Here is a 17,391-nt window from a genome sequence, read left to right as displayed (position 1 = left end):
CACAGCCCACTGCTCCTCCGGAGACCATGGTTGTCTGGTTCTCCTCTCTCCAAAGCATGGTGAACCCCTCCTTTCCTTCCTCGAATCCCCTTTCCTCCAGAGACCTGGAGGTCCCACCTGTACCTACCGCCCAGCAATTAGCCCATGACTTTCTTTACTGACAGATCAAGAACCAATTGGGAAACAGGACCTTAACAATCATCACTGCCTATAATGTTATATTAAAAATGAAAACAAAAACAAACCCCTAATTTATTTTTTAAAATCTTATGAGTTTCTTAGTTAGGGTTTCCATTGCTGCAATGACACACCATGACCATAAAGCAACTTGAGGAGGAAAGGGTTTATTCAGCTTACACTTCCACACTGCTGTTCATCAGCAAAGGAAATCAGGTCAGGAACTCAAACAGGGCAGGAACCTGGAGGCAGGAGGTACAGGAGGCTATGGAGGGGTGTTCTAGATAGTTTTGTTCAGTCTGCTTGCTTGCTCTCTCTCTCTTTCTTTCTTTCTTTTTTCTTTTTTTGGTTTTTCAAGACAGGGTTTCTTTGTGTAGCCCAGGCTGGCCTTGAACTCGGAAATCCGCCGGCCTCTGCCTCTCAAGTGCTGGAATCAAAGGCATGCGCAACCACGCCCAGCTCAGCGTGCTTTCTTACAGAACATAGGAATGGCCCCACCTGTAGCAGGAACTTCAGGACTGCCTCTATGTAAATACTGGGAGCTACGCAGACGCAGAAGCATCTCCTGCAGGAGGACCTAATTGAGGACTGCCTGCGAGAACAAGGATTGCTAGTGCAAATAATGCCAGCCAACCAGGAACTGCTGTTTAGAAGAGATGCTTTCTTGGGACCAATGGGGATGCAGGTGGAGGATATTAAAGGAACTTGCCGCACTGCTCAGATGAGCTTGCTGCAGCTTTTCTCACCTGCTCCCAGAGTCTGCGTTGCTGACCCTGTGCTAACTCCCCACTAACCCCCAAGGGCAGGTAGGGTCCTGCAGAGGGCTGTCCAGGGCACAGGCAACATCCACCCACAATGGGCCTGAATGAATAGCAGGAGCTGCATGCCATTTAAACTTCTTCAGTTCACTTGTCTGAAGACCATGGGGCTAAAGGCATTCGCTGCACAGGTCGATGGTGAGACTTAATAAGGTAGCGCTGGTGAGTGCTCACACAGAGCATACATAGAGAAGCAGAGCTGTTCCCTTAGCCCCTGCTCTGGATTGCCAACTCTGCCTTTGTCCCAGGTTAGAACCAGCAGCACCCTGGCATCTTCCAGGCCACTGACTGGTTCTCTGCCGCCACCTAGTGGACACTTCCTAACTCCTCTAAGCCCGGTTTATGATTTTTACAACCTCCTGTCCCTGGGGACTGCAGCAAGTGGAAACACTCCTTTTTCAACGCGAATGGCCCTGAACTCCAGTTTTCACCGTTTATTACTCACACCATCTCGCTAATTGATTTCCCCTTCTGAGCTTCAGTGTTCTCATCTCTAAAATGGGGAGAAAGAAAGAAAAAGAAAAATCACGGAACTGCTGGCTCAGAGCCTAGCAGCTTCCCGGAAGATGGAGGAAGGCTGGTGTGAACTTCCTGTAACCCACAAACTCTTAGAGGAAGAAGCCAGGTAAGCCCGGTTGCTCAGGGTCCGTGCTAAGTATTGGCCTAATCAAAAGTCACTGCCTAGACTGGGAGGTTCTAGGGATATTGGGGCCATGCAAAGTAGGTACCTGAGCGATGCAAGCGATCTAGGAAGTACCTACGGGAAGCCCTCATAGCCTGGAAGACAGAACCAGTTTTTCCTCCCTGACACACTCAAGTGACCATCCATCTCCATCAACAGGAAGGGTGCTGTCGACCTGGCTTCAGCCTAACTCATGCAGGACAGCTTTCTCGGAGGTGAGACACAGCTCTACTCCCCAGACGAGCACAGGGACACATGAAATCCCGTGGCCACGACGAACAGTCACTGTGCAGAAGGACTGGGCTGTTCATCAGCTTCCGTATTTGCAGATTGTAGCCCCAGGTACTTGGCTAGAGAGCAGTGCAGGTATTAGGTGGGGAAGGATCCAAGGGGCCGAGAGAAAATGGACTTGTCTGGAATTAAGGTAAAGTATTCTGTGTGTTTTACATTTAAGGTTTGGAGTTATGCCTTGGCAGACTGTTTGATATTAGGGAAATATTAGAGCAGTTTCTTATAAAAAATTTTGAATTCCGTTTTTGTTTTGTTTTTAAAGATTTATTTATTATTATACATAAGTACACTGCAGCTGACTTCAGACTCTCACTATGGGTGGTTGTGAGCCACCATGGGGTTGCTGGGATTTAACTACAGGACCTTCAGAAGAGCAGTCAGTGCTCTTACCCACCGAGCCATCTCACCAGCCCCTTTTGTTTTGTTTTTAGTAACTGTTTCCCTCAGCCTGTTACCAGATAGAGGTGTGACTGGCAGGAATCCTGAGACCTCATTTTCTACCACCTTATCCAGATACAAATACTCAGGATGCCTGCACCGCTGGAATGCTCGCTCGTGGCGACTACTATGCCAATCCCCCAGGGTAGGTTTTTCTTTAGATGACAACCTTTCAGCCACCTTATTTGAAGTCTCAACATCACTGAGCAAATTATTTATCCTGTTACTTACTCTATTCTGATGTCCCTTCCAACCAATGGAGGGAGCCTAATGAGTCCCTGGACCCCACAGCTTCGACATAGCAATAGGGGAGCCTTGCCTAAACTCCCCAGAGTGGCTACATGAGGTACCAGTGGTCAAGGGGAAAACATCCTCAGTCCCTGGCTGCTGCCTGACCTCATAAAGTGGCCTAAGCCCATCTTTGAAGCTCCCAGCCACCCGTTGAGAGGCTAAAGAAAGTAGGCCTGGTGTCTCTCATCTGCAATCCCAACACAGGCTAGAAGGCAGGAGGATGGATTCCTGTGAGTTTGAGGTCAGCCTGGGATATGCAGTGAGTTTAAGGACCAGCCTTGGCTGCAGAGGAAGGACCTGTCTCAAAACACTAAAGAACAAGGAGCCAGCAAGTAAAGTACATCTTTAGACTGCTAAAGATCTGCGTTTGATTCTCTGCAAGTTGTTGCCTGACCTCCAGATATGGCCGTGGTGTCCCACCCCCATGATAATAATGCATTTTAAAAGAAGTTTACAAAAAGAAAAAACAAAGTAGTAAACAGTAGAAACAAGACCCCACTCCATGTTCTCTCTCGTGTATGGATCTCAATGTGAATGTGGTACAGACTTTAAGGTTGTGTGTTCAATCTGGATACCTGTCGAAACCAGGAACCAGGAAGCTTGGAGGTGGGGGTGGGGTGGGGAAGAGTTGAACAGGCAGTATGAAAGGGACAGAAGAATAATGGGGGTTAGGTTTAAGTAGTGTGGTGGTTTGTATATGCTTGGCCCAGGGAGTATCACTATTAGGAGGTATGGCCTTGGAGGAGGTGTGCCACTGTGGGCTTGGGCTTTAAGACCCTCATCCTTGTTGCCTGGAGGCCAGTCTTCTAGCAGCCTTCAGAACAAGAGATTGAACTCTCAGCTCCTCCAGCCCCATGTCTGCCTGGACACTGCCAGGCTCCCGCCTTGATGATAATGGATTGAACCTCTGATCCTGTAAGCCAGCCCCAATTAAATGTTGTCCTTATAAGAGTCGTCTTGGTCATGATATCTGTTCACGGCAGTAAAACCCTAAGACAAGTAGGGAGGGGAGGGGGGAGTGAAAGAGGTGGGGAAGGATAACTTATAGAATGTTTGAGAACACCATCTGGGATCTACTATTTTAGTGCGTGTGTGTGTGTGTGTGTGTGTGTGTGTGTGTGTGTGAGTGTGTGTGTGTGTGAGTGTGTGTGTGTGTGTGAGTGAGTGTGTGTGTGTGTGTGTGAGTGAGTGTGTGTGTGAGTGAGTGTGAGTGTGTGTGTGTGTGAGTGAGTGTGTGTGTGAGTGTTTGTGTGTGTGTGTGTGTGTGTGTGTGTGAGTGTGAGTGTGACTGTGTGACAGAGAGAGGTAGGGGGGAAGGGAGAAGCTTCCTCCTTATTGGCTAGCTTTCATAGTACCAGACCATGCGATGCAGACTGCTGGAGGGTGAAAGTCATTAACAGGCTTACCTGCATGTGAGCCCTACAAGTTTCAATGATAATTGGCCTGCCAAGATATACCTAGGATACCATAGTGGCATGATATGGCAGTAAGCAACTGCTTTCTGGTTGGTTTTAACGCTAACTCCACAGGAAGAAACACCTGGTACTATAAATCAGGGGCTGGCATATACCCTAGGAGAAGAACTACAACTGTTATTTTACTAAATGGACAACATATCAAACTGCCTTTGCAATGATCTCCGTAACATAGGTTGGTGAAGTTCCCTTTTTTTTTTTTAAGATTTATTTATTTATTATATGTAAGTACACTGTAGCTGTCTTCAGACACTCCAGAAGAGGGCGCCAGATCTTGTTACGGATGGTTGTGAGCCACCATGTGGTTGCCGGGATTTGAACTCAGGACCTCTGGAAGAGCAGTCAGTGCTCTTAACCGCTGAGCCATCTCTCCAGCCCTGAAGTTCCCTTTTTTAATTGTAGAAAGAGTCCTTGCGCAGTGGATGATGGTCAGTATAGACTTATGCCTGGTCAGATGTGGAGAACCAAGTAACTATGGGATGCTCAGACATAAGTGGAGTGCTTACATTATGCTCTGTATAAGTGGAGTGCTTACGTTATGCTCTGTATAAGTGGAGTGCTTACGTTATGCTCTGTATAAGTGGAGTGCTTACGTTATGCTCTGTATAAGTGGAGTGCTTACATTATGCTCTGTGTATAAATGGAGTGCTTACATTATGCTCTGTATAAATGGAGTGCTTACATTATGCTCTGTATAAATGGAGTGCTTACATTATGCTCTGTATAAATGGAGTGCTTACAGTATGCTCTGTATAAGTGGAGTGCTTACATTATGTTCTATATCAGTTACTTTTTGTTGTGATAAGATAACACGACCAAAAACATCGTACGAAAGAGTTTATTTTGGCTTATTGTGCCAAAGAGATAAGGGTCCTTTGTGGCGGGGAGGTGTGCAAAAAGTGGGAAGCGTGGCTGCTGGAGTAGACAGCCAAGAGTTCACATTTCAGCTGCACAATAACTCCAGAGAGTAATCTGCAAGCAGAGAGGGGCTATACAGCACAGCCCTAGAGATGTGTTTCCTCCAGGAAGGCTCCACCCTAGGGAATTCTTGGAATTCCCACTGATGTTGTTTAAATATGTATTGTCTGTATTGGATTGTTCTTTGTCCTTTAGTTCAGACAAGTTTTATCTTCTCTTTGATCTATTCTTGTTGGTGAGACTTCCTGCTGAGTGAGACTCCGCCCAAAAAAAAATTAAAGACAAAACTCAGCAATTATTATTTTGAAAATTCAACCATGTTGAAAGAAGAAATAAAGCAAAACGCAGCTATCCTGTTTCCTTAAATGCTATTCTCTTTAAAATTTCATTCAAATCCAGCACAGCAAAAGCAAATAATGACTTTGGGGCTTTGAGAATAGGAGATAAAAACTGGCTAAGTATGTAGGGTAGAAGACCCCAAAAGTGAATAAACACAGAAAGTGTCATTGTCCTCGTCGACAACTCCATTGTTGAGGCCAGGATACCCAAAATGTTAAAGCCAAAATGTCTTCAACTCTACTCTGCCCAGAGGCCAAGAGTGCCACAAAGAGGGTGGGAGTCTGGTTTCTTGCTCTTCTTAAATGAACACCCCTTTTCCTGGAAGCCATATGTAAGGATGTAACTAAAACCAAGAGGTACCCGGACACCTTGTATAGGGATATTCTTTTTGCACACTGTGCAAAGGCTATCTCTGCATTATACAAATGTTGATTCCTGTTCTGGCAGAGATCTGACTACAGGCCAGACTTTGTTCTTGTTATTCCAGTTAAGCAGAACCTCAACATAGTTTGTAAACACTCCCTCTCTACCCTTCCCATCGGTTTTAATAAAAAGCCGGTTGTGGTGGCCGCAGACCAGTAGGACTCATCAGCCCGACCTGGTGGAGCAGCGGGCCTCAGTACTAGAGACTGTGAAGAAATAAGCCACATGGTAGATATAGAATAAATAGAAGCTGTAAGAGCTAGTTGGCAACTAGAATGACCAAAGGCCTAAAGCTATTTTAAATAAATGTAAGTCTCCATGTCATTATTCAAAGCTAGGGTGAACATAAAAGACCTTATACTTATAACCTTGTAGAACTACACTAACTAGTTCATAGTCCCTCTGAACCTCATCCGTACAGCCTTACTAATGCTATGACAGTGGCCTTCAGTGTCACCCCATCCCCAGGGACCTGCTCCCATCATACAGCAGCTTCTCCTTACTTTCTCCTAAGCGCCCACCTAGAAATCTATTATCAGTATCTTTCTAAAACTCAGCATCTGAGGTCCGTGAATTTCATGCTTCGAGTTTGTGGGGTGAGATCATGGAAGCTATCAGCTCATTGTGACTGTGAGTGCCCAGTACCTCAACTCCTGGGCTTAGTCATCAAAAAACCAAAAAAGGGTTGGTCACTCTCACAGACACTCCAAAATTTCCTGCATCACTTGGATAATCTTTGACTTACTGATTTTTTTTTTCATAACCAGTATTTGTCTTTTCTAAGAGTCTTTGTCTCTGGCCATGTCTTTGCCTCTGTCTGTCTGTCTGTCTGTTTCTCTATCTCTGTCTCTGTGTTACTATTACAAACTCCCTCTGGTAACCAACTCACATTTGTGATCACAGAACAGATTCCCTCCCAGACTAATTATCTCCTAAAGTCTGTTTCTTAACAATGCCACGTTTGCATTTCAACATTGCTTGTTCTTGGTTGGGTCTCTCTGTGTTGTCCTGTTTGGCTCTCATCTCCCGTTTTCAGCTATCTTTCTACCTTCCTGTCCTGAGTAGCTTTTAGTACAGGCGTGGACCATCATGCTGGGGCTTTCATAAGACTGAAGGGCTCATTCAAACCATAGCAACCAACCCTCCCCCATAATACTGAAGGTTCCCTAACCTAAAACAGGGTGAGGACATAAAGGAAGTGATGATGTAAGGCCTCAGAGGGAGGAGCAGTGTGAATATAATCAGGCACCTAGCCCTTCCAATGACTTCTTTGAGGCAGGAGAAAGCAAGTTATGGGCTATACAGCTAATACGCTGGGAGCAGATGTTTCCCCAGCTGAAGACGCCAGAAGGCAGGAATGGTCACCCACGAGCAGTATATTTGCCAAAGGCAGAGCAGCAGAGCCTTGGCTGAGCTGCTGTTTAGTAAGAGTCATTCCCAATACTCCAAGGAAACCAGTTTGAGATATGAATTGAACAGTCAACCTTCTGGAAGGTGTGCATGACAAGTCCCTGAGCTGTGTGCATGCCCTTGTGTGCATACATGCTCTCATTCACGCATGTGCCTGTGTGTGTGGTGTACATATGCATGTATTTGAGGGCCACCCGAAGAAGTAATTCAGAGCCCTTCAGCCTTGCCCTGTTTTGATCTGAGATCTTCCTTTTTTTTTTTTTATTGCTCATACCAAGTGATACTGACCCTGTTGTGGTCAGGCACAGTGGTTCTCCGATCATCTCACTTGGTAGCTTGGCCTACCTTGAAGCCATCACCCTCAGCTCCTCCCTGGGCAGAGGTAGTGTCCCATATATGACGATATGACCATGGATAATTAAAACATGAAGAACACCTTGTCTTTGGTAGCATGCACGTTTGTGCCAGGCAGTGGTGACTCAAGTGTTAATCCAAGCACTTAGGAGGCAAAGGCAGATCTCATCTGAGTGCGAGGCCAGTCTGCTCTACAGAGTGAGTTCCAGGACAGCCAGAGCTACACAGAGAAACCATCTGGAAAAACAAAACAAAAACAAACAAAAAGGGGCTGGTGAGATGGCTCAGTGGGTAAGAGCACCCGACTGCTCTTCTGAAGGTTCGAAGTTCAAATCCCAGCAACCACATGGTGGCTTACAACCACCCATGATGAAATCTGACTCCCTCTTCTGGAGTGTCTGAAGACAGCTACAGTGTACTTACATATAATAAATAAATAAATCTTAAAAAAAAAATAGAGAGCTTTATTTTTTTTAATTGTGGACCAGCCAGATGAGGTGGCACACACCTTTAATCTCAGCACTCAGGTGTGGCAGGAGTATCTTTGTGAGTTTGAGTCCAGCCAGGTATACACAGTGAGTTCCAGACCAGTCAGGGAAAGTTATACAATGGGACCTTCTCTCTCTCTCTCTCTCTCTCTCTCTCTCTCTCTCTCTCTCTCTCTCTCTCTCTCTCTGTGTGTGTGTGTGTGTGTGTGTGTCTCTGTCTCTGTCTCTCTCTGTCTCTGTCTCTCTCTCTCTCTCACACACACACACACATGTGGACCAAAGGTGTTGTCCATATTAAGATATCTGCTGAAGTCACTAAATGTTGACTGTTGATTAAACCAAAAAAAAAAAAAGTTTCCTTTTCCTCTTCTGAGACCATGCTTGGAGGCGTTCAACCTGGTCTAACACTCGACAGTCATAGGCCTTTCTACAGTGCCACCTCTAACAAGACCAGGCTGTTTCAATACCCTGGCGGTGGGACCGTTCACCTTTACACCAAGAAGGTTGGGAAAGCACCCCAGTGCACATGTGATGTGTACCCAGGCATACTTCCAGGCTCAGCATATCAAACCTAGTCCTTATGAGCTTGTTTAAAAAAAAAAAAAAAAAAAAAAAGCAACCAAAGCTATTATGGGATGGAGCTTGCTTCCTTATGGAGGAGCAGAAAATTGTTGTGAAAGTGTTGAAGGCACATACACAGAATAAATATAAAGCTCTTAGGTTAAAAAAAAAAAGTGGGCAGGGTGGTTCAGGGTGAGCGTGGGAGGTTATAACTTTTATGGCCACTAGAGCTACGGTCCACAGCATGTTCCTGTTTGCCTAATTAGCAAATCAGCTTTATTGCATCCCTCGTTGATCATTCTGAATTAGTGTAGAGCCAGACAAGTGTGAGAGACAAAAGTGAATAGAAACATGCCTGGCCAAATGACTTCAAGGTTAAAGCCACCTGCCGCCGAATCTGATGACCCGAGTGTGAACCTTAGGACTCACATGATAGAAGGAGAGGAGCCATTGCCTCAAGTTGTTTCCTGACCTCTGCACATACATGGTGAAATACCCTCCAACACACCACACACACACACACACACACACACACACCACACACATTAAATAAGTAGAGTTTTAAAAATTAATGGAACATGGCTCATTGTGTTCCGTGGCAGAAAAATGTATGCCCAAAGTACTGAGGTATTCCCCCATCTATACGTTCTTCTTTATGAAGCTCTCTGAGCTTATATTGGCTTCTAAGAAGTCTCTGCTAGGAGATACGTTTTCCCAACAGCTTCTTGAGATCATGCCTAAGTTTACTTGGATCTGAATGCTTGTTGAGAAACAACTTGAATGGCAGTAAATAAAAGAAAATACAGCTGTATAGCCTAGTCCAGTGCCTGGTAGACAGTTGCTTCTCAATAAATTCTAGTACCTCTCTGTGTGGAGCATCAACCCTGAACCAGGCCATGCTCACAAGAAAACTAACACAGTTCTTAAGAAATAATTAATGTCAGGCTTTGGAAAGTTAGGGTAAGTTGAGACACGAGGCCCGTGGTCCTCAGTTTTTATCTTTCCTGACTCATGAGAGGCGTTGCTAGCTGATCACTGGCCTTTGCCACAGAGCCTGACCTTAGCTCTAGAATCCTCTCTCTGATCTAATCATTTGCAATTCCGGGCCAGGAGAAAGAGGCTGGGGGTGGGGAAACGTCTTTCTTATTTGGTTTTAAGGTGAGGTTGCATAGTTTTCAGGAGTCATTAAATCCCTCTGACCCCGTGTTAACTCATCTGTGAGACGGAGTCTGTCTTCTCACGGGACCATCCCATACAGCTGTTCTGGAGCAAAGAAAAATGAGGAAGTGTTTGGAGACCGAACAGAACAAGGAAGTCCCAGAAGGGCAGCCAGTCACTCACCTCTGCTGGCAGGAGAGTTCCATTAAGGCATATTTTAACACGGAGAAGATCTGGGCTGGGCTTGGGGATTTTGTTTGTTTGTTTGGTTTGGTTTTTTTGAAGCAGAGTCTTGCTTGTGGACCATGCTGGCCTCACATTCACTGTTGTCCCCTTGCCTCGGCCTCCGACTAGAATCTTGTCTCAAAAGGACTTTTCCAGAGCCAGTTGAGATGGCTCCACAGGTAAAGGCGCTTGCAGTGTAAACCTGGGGACCTGAGTTCAATCCCCAGGGCTGTGAAGTACCCTGCCCCACCCCACCCCCAAATTAAATTAAATCAATAAAAAGTGACTGCGGTAACATTTTAAAAAGGACTTTCTTCTTATAAATAAGGAAGAAAGCAAAAGAGAAAGCAGAGTAACAGAAGACACGGCCTGGAGACAGACGCACTAGGATAGGTTACGTTCCAGTTAGGACTCTTGCCCAACAACCCAACAACTTGGATCTTTGCAATGGGATACTCGGCTTCTGTAGGTCTCACAGTCTTACAAAACAGGACAATCAACACCCATCCATCAAGGCTATTGGAAAGTGAAATAAGTTCATATTTATAAGAAGGACCTGGGCAGAGCTGGGCAGATAGGAAAAACTTAAGGAACTCAGCAACTTGACGCCGCCCCCACCCCGACCCACCCCGGGCAGCATCATGGTGGTACGAATTGAGTTTCTCACGCATCGCCTGTCCATCCGTCCTTCCAGTTTCCACTGAACATGCTCACTTTGTGATGAGCTGGAGAGGATGTGTGTTGCTATTAAACTTTTTTATTTTAATCTCAGGACCATCAGGAGAGGAAAGGCGGCCATTTCGCACAACGTGAATGGAGCCCCTCCTCAGCATTCAGCTTCTTTCGCAGTTTTATCCCGTTTAGCTTTCGGAGGTGCCTTTCCTTACAACTCCACCGCCACGTGCCCGAGAGGAACGAGGGGGCCTCCGTGGCATACAGGCAGATGTGGGCTCGCAGGAAGATCACTTGGAAGGTTTCCCAGCACTGTGTAGCCTGTACCGAGGGTCGGGAGGGATGAGAGGGGCCTCTGCCTTTCTTAGAGAAGGAGCTCGAAAGCCAACAGTTCTAGGACATCCTGACTAGTTCTTCTCTGCAAGTCCTGAGGGTCCTTGCTAGTGCCAGCTCCCACGTGACCGGACCCCTGTCACTTCTCAGAGTCACAGAAATGTAAATGCCTTTATTCATTGGCTTGGTCCCTCACCTTCCCAGCTTGCCCTAGACTGGGCTCCAGGCACCTGCTCAGAGCCCTTCACGCCACAATCTTCTGCATCCAGGACATCCTCACAGACTTTAGTCAGTTCCCATGCTGGAATTGGAGGCCCATAGCACCTCACCCTGCTTTTACTTTAGGAACAATGGCCCAGTATTGGGTAACTGGGTTCTTGCAATGACTTTGTAACTCCTTTGAGTAAGCCTTAACTGTATCTAATGCCCAGTCAGACTTCTAACGGGTGCACACACGTCCCAGGATATCTATACAGACAAGCCCAATACACACTGAAAAATGTGCTTTGCAATTAAAAAAAAATTTATTTATTTATAAGGTACACTGTAGTTGACTTCAGACACACCAGAAGAGGGCATCAGATTTCACTACAGATGGTGTGAACCACCATGTGGTTGCTGGGATTTGAACTCAGGACCTCTGGAAGAACAGTCAGTGCTCTTAACCACTGAGCCATCTCTCTAGCCCCTTGCTGTGCAATTTTTAAAAGCATTTATTTGGAAGGGGAGGGCATGTATGTGCTATGGCACACATGGGAATCAGAGGGGGCCTTGTAGGAGTCACTTCTCTCCTTCTAACACGTGGGAGTTTGTGGATCAAACCAAGGTTGTCAGTCTGGGCATTTCCTTATCCCCTTAAGTAGTGAGCCAGCGAGCCCCTGTGTGACTTTTTTTTTTTTTTAAATTAACTCGGTTTCACTGTTCCTTAGTGTAAACTTCAGAGATGACAGTATCACGTCACAATGTCAGAAGGCTGGGGACACCCGCGTTGACACACGCTTGCTTAGCCTGTGCCCCCTAAAAGATACTTTTACTGGCACAGCTTCCTGGAAGTATAGCTATTGTCTTTATCTGTCTGTCTGTCTGCCGGCCTGACTGTCCATCCCCTATCGATCTGTCATGTCATGCTTCGATGCAATCCCAAGGAAACCTTGCTTACGCTAGGTAGTGTTTTGTCTGCACCTCCCCCACGACCCACCCTGCCCCACTCCCACCCCACCCAACCCCCATCCTTGGTCCTTGTCTCTGTAGGCAGAGGGTCGTGATAGAGTCCCGTGGTCCTTGGGTTCCGAGGTTTCTCTATCCTCTCTGACCACACCTTTGTAAATAGTGCCTTTCCTATCCCTTTTAAGGGCACCATCTGTTTCCAGCTAGAATCCTGGCTAATGCTCACAGTGTGTGGAAAAGATGAACCATTTTCTTTCTAGCATATACTTAACAGACATAAGCATAGGCCGTCTCTTCCCACCAGTCTCCAGTGACACATTACCCACAGAAGTTCCCCTCTCAGCTAACCAGCAGAAGGACAGTCCTAGCCTTGGGACAGTGCTACTGAATGTAGACCCCCCCTGACCCACAACAGAAACCTTGGAGGCTCGTTAGAAATGCAACTATCTGGGTGTAGGCAGCCAGCGCCTAAAAGATGGCGCTCCGGTACACCATCGCCGTAAACAACACCACTGCGCAGGCGCTAGCCTGAATCTGGCGCCAACCCCTCCCAATCGGGTGCATGCAAATTAAGGTGCCGGCAGACTGACCAATCCCAGGAGGACACAGCTTTTCCCTGTGCTGGGGTGTATATAAGGAGTCCTCCCTGGGTTCTCAGGGTTCCCATAGCATCGAGGCAGTGAGGTGGGCGCAACATCTGGGCACCCTACATCTGCTTTCTGGAAACAAAGCCGTGGGAGCTGTGCACATAAATCTTCTAGGTGGTTCTTACACTCAAACTTGAAGACCACTTCCTGGCTGACAGGGTGTGCAGGAGAGGGGTAGGCACCTAGCAGTCGCTCGGGGCCCTTACCAGGGCCTCCTTAACGCCTCCTGCCTGGCCTTTGTTTCTCTAGGATGAGCCACAGTTAGGAACACATCCTAGGTTGAGTGCAGAATTTTTTGCACTTGACCGAGGGCGTCTGCTTCTTTGTCAGCAGAGCGTAGTAGTGCCTGTAAGCACAAGCACGGCTTGGTGCTGAGCTGTCAGGTCTCTGGGTTCAGACATAGGATGACAGCAACATAAGTGGATCAGGACATGGCACTCTCAGACATGCTACTTGGGAGCACTGATGATTTTGAGATGGAAGCACTTGAGAAAAAGAGCAACCACTGGGAGCACTCTCTGCTTTCCCTGGTAGCACTCTCTGCCTTCTCCCCTTCTCCTAAAGTAGGATATAAACATTTCCCCATCTCTCCTGCCATGATAATCGCCCAAGCCCTGGCCTTAAGATTAGTTTGAATGAACAATGTAAAACAAGCCTTCCTTTCCTGCCCACATATATTCACTGTCTACAGTGGCTCACCTTTTTAGGCCCCAGTACCCTTTTCTTCGTGTAGTTTCTTCTCCACCTTCTGTTGAAAATGTTTGTATGAACTTTCACTTCTCTGTGAAGCCCTTCATGAGTAAAAGCATTAGTCAAAAAACTGATAAAGCAAAAAAAATTGATAAAAAATTTGATAAAGCAAAAAAAATTTGATAAAGCAAAAAAATTGATAAAGAAAAAATTGATGAAAAAAATTTAAAAATTGGGCTGGTGAGATGGCTCAGTGGGTAAGAGCACCCGACTGCTCTTCCGAAGGTCCAGAGTTCAAATCCCAGCAACCACATGGTGGCTCACAACCATCCGTAACAAGATCTGACTCCCTCTTCTGGTGTGTCTGAAGACAGCTACAGTGTACTTACATAAAATAATAAATAAATCTTTAAAAAAAAAAACAAAAAACAAAAAAAAAACTGGTAATGTTTCCATATATGTATCCAATAAAATGAAGCAATTCTTTAAAAAAAAAAAAAAAATTTAAAAATTGATAAGGCAAATACCTTTTCATCTAGTTATTGTTGATTTAATTTTGAGCCCTTGGCCACTAAACCAACAGGAGAGGGCACAAGATTCTATCTTTCCCTACACTCTGAAAGAAGGAGGAATTCCATCTGAATTACAAACCTCTGCCTCAGGGTCTGTTGCTCTTACAAAGCCCTTCTTAGCTTTCTGATTTCAAAATCTGGGTTTGAGATGGATTAATAAGTCACACAGTACCAGGTTAAAAAATAAATGGACAGGTGAGATTACTAAACAGGTGAAGGTGCTTGTCTTAGCAAGCCTTACTTCCATTCCAGGAACCTACGAGAATTTGGAGAGAGCTAACTTTTTAGGCCTGTTGTCTGACCTCAACACACGTGGTGGCTGCACCCCCATCTCTCTCTCTCTCTCTCTCTCTCTCTCTCTCTCTCTCTCTCTCTCTCTCTCTCTCTCTCTCTCTCTCTCTCTTTCTCTCTCTCTCACATACACACACACACACACAAACTCATATACACATACACTTACACACACACATATATAAACACACATACACATGCACATACACACATCTACCTTTTCCTTACATAGATCCACACCAAAATTTACTTTAAAAGAAAAAGGGGATCTGGAGAGATGGCTCGGTGGTTAAGAGCCCTGACTGCTCTTCCAGAGGACCCTAGTTCAATGCTCAGCAACCACACGGTGGCTCACAACCATCTGTAATGGGATTTGATGCCCTCTTCTGGTGTGTCTGAAGAGAGTGACAGTGTACTCATATAAATAAAAATATATACATACATACATACATACATACATACGGAAAAAGGGAGATAAAGTCACAACATTTGATCTAAAATTATACACCAAGCAACATTACTTAACAAGTCGTCTAAGGAAGCTTATTAACAAACGAGGGGAGGTTTCTTATTTTATAGTCAGAAACTCTGCTCTGTTAAAGACGATCTGACCGTTTTGGAGAAACTTTGTATTACTGAGATAGAACTGGCCTCACACTTACTGTGTAGCCAGAAATGAGTTGAATTTGTGATGTTTCTCCTTCCACCATGCCAAGCTTTATGGGATGGTGGGGACTGACTCAGAGCCTCCTGCACTCTAGTAACTGTGACTCACAGTCAACTGCCAGGCTTTGGCTATAAAGGGGGTTTCTTTAAAATACACGTGAAGCGAGGAGTCGAGACAGAGACCCTCCTACTCTTACAGATTGCTCATGGGCAAGAGTTTTCCCTCAACCTTCCTCCTCCTCCTCCTCTTCTTCCTCCTCCTCTTCCTCCTCCTCCTCCTCCTCACCGTTTTCTAAGTTTTGTCTGAGTCAGGGTCCCACTCTGTAGAGGACAGATCTCACGCCCAGCCTGCCCTTGAACTCAACAATTCTCCTGCCACGGTCTCTCCAGAGCCGGGATTACTGCCTAGGTTACCTGCTCTTTTCTTTTCTTTTTTTTTTTTTTATTCTCTGACTCGAGAGGGAAAAAAATATCGATAAGTCTCTAAGTGATGTAATTCGTCAATTTAGAACATGTCAGAATAGATTGACAAAACATTTGGCTGAAAAAGAGTAGGCTAATAGAAGCAGAGAATAATGGGAGGGAAACGATGAGTCTTTAGTGGTAAAATGATCAGAACACAGCTCATGAAGTGCTATATAATTGCTAAAGCCAAGCCTGGGATTTGGCCTTGAGCTTCAGAGCAGAAGGAACAAGGAAGGAACAAACGAATTATAAGATTCATTCTGTGCACAAATTAGAGACACCCCAGAGGCTTCGCTTGCCACCAGCACCGCAGAGAGGTGGCTGACACATGTCCCGAGGGACCTGCACGAGGGGACAGATTAGCCCTGGTCACCCTGCTTTGGATTTGGCGCTTCCTCCTCACCGATGTGTAGATGGACTTGATGGTCCGTAGCTGTGGGATTGTCAGGGGCCCTAACCCTAACTTCCTCCCCAGAGTCCACAAGATGAACATAGATGAAGGATTGAGATCGCCCTGACTTCAGGTTGTAGGATTATTTTCTGAGCTGATATTCACAGTGGTGAGCCTTTCCAACTATGACTGCACCTCAGACAACCTGAGAAACATTACAATGTTATGATCATGTAGGCACCACTCAGATGTACACCTCTGTGCATCCTTAAGTGGATGGCCCCATAGTTCTGTACACGGGGGCAGTACTAGTTGGACATAGTGGGCTGTACATTTTCTTTTTTAATTAGAATAAGACATGAAGTAGGGAGGGGCCTGGGAAAGGGGAAGAGGGAGGAGTCAGAAGGGAGGATGGGTGGTATGGTTGAAATATATTTTATGCATATGTGAAATTCTCAATGAGCAAATTAAAACAATATACTCAAAATTAAAAAATGAGCTGGGCAGTGGTGGTACATGCCTTTAATCCCAGCTCTTGGGAGGCAGAGGCAGGCAGTTCTCTGTGAGTTCAAGGCCAGCGTGGTCTACAGAGTGAGTTCCAGGACAGCCAAGGTTGCACAGAAAAGCCCTGACTCAAAAAATCATGACTAAATTAATAAATAAATAAACAATCCCATGGTGTTACAGCAGGCTTACTTGAGAGCCACTTATATTATTAAAAATGAGTCAGTCTGCGGATCTTTGGCACATGGGATTCTTTTTGTTTTTAATTTATTTATTATTATATCTAAGTACACTGTAACTGTCTTCAGCCGCACCAGAAGGGACAGACGGTTGTGAGCCACCATGTGGTTGCTGGGAATTGAACTCAGGGCCTTCGGAAGAGCACTCAGTGCTCTTAACTGCTGAGCCATCTTTCCAGCCCTAGCACATGAGATTCTTATGGAAGTTCTTATACTAGCAAGTATTAGTTTAAATATCTTCTAGTTGAATCCTGTATAAACCCACCCAAATTCGGACACACAATAGCTAAAGGGAGCCAAAGAATATTCTTCTCCCATGCTCCAAGATCACACATGTCATTGTGCTTAGCAAACCAGTGTGAAGTAATCCAGAATTTCGGGTTATCCATGAAGGGACATGGGTTCCAGTCCTGCCCCCCAACACTTCAGTAAACAGCCACACTTAGTGGCCACCAATGAACCCCTTTTTTAGACTGCTTTTCCAAATATGAGCCATTTCCAATCCACATGCGTGCCTAACTATGTGCATATTGATCTATGTGCTGGAAATGCAAATAAGAATGAACTCCGGCCAATGACTGTAGATTGACTGATGTGCAGCGCTCTCTGACCATTTCAACAGGAAGAGAGCAAACCTCGGTGCTCAAGGGTGCCACAGACTGCCGGAGTCAGGGCAGAGTGCTGCCTAGATCTTTCCTCTGCACAC

General features: G+C 45.7%; 1 long non-coding RNA gene across 3 annotated transcripts; it reads left to right on the top strand.

Moving 5' to 3' along the window:
- The first annotated feature begins 1,366 nt into the window (after positions 1–1,366).
- On the top strand, positions 1,367–3,428 carry Gm36126. Of its 3 annotated transcripts, XR_877806.1 has the most exons (4): positions 1,367–1,620; positions 1,837–2,019; positions 2,400–2,551; positions 2,902–2,931. It is a non-coding gene; the product is annotated as a predicted gene, 36126 (long non-coding RNA). The 3 variants fall into 3 exon arrangements; XR_386644.2 differs by having other exon boundaries at positions 1,837–1,892; positions 2,400–3,428; XR_386643.2 differs by having other exon boundaries at positions 2,400–3,428.
- The last annotated feature ends 13,963 nt before the right edge of the window (positions 3,429–17,391 follow it).

This window comes from Mus musculus, chromosome 19 (assembly GCF_000001635.26).
Source record: "Mus musculus strain C57BL/6J chromosome 19, GRCm38.p6 C57BL/6J".
Classification (NCBI taxonomy): domain Eukaryota; kingdom Metazoa; phylum Chordata; class Mammalia; order Rodentia; family Muridae; genus Mus; species Mus musculus.
The sequence above is the reverse complement of the archived record's forward strand: the minus strand, read 5'-3'. Positions and strand labels throughout refer to the sequence as shown.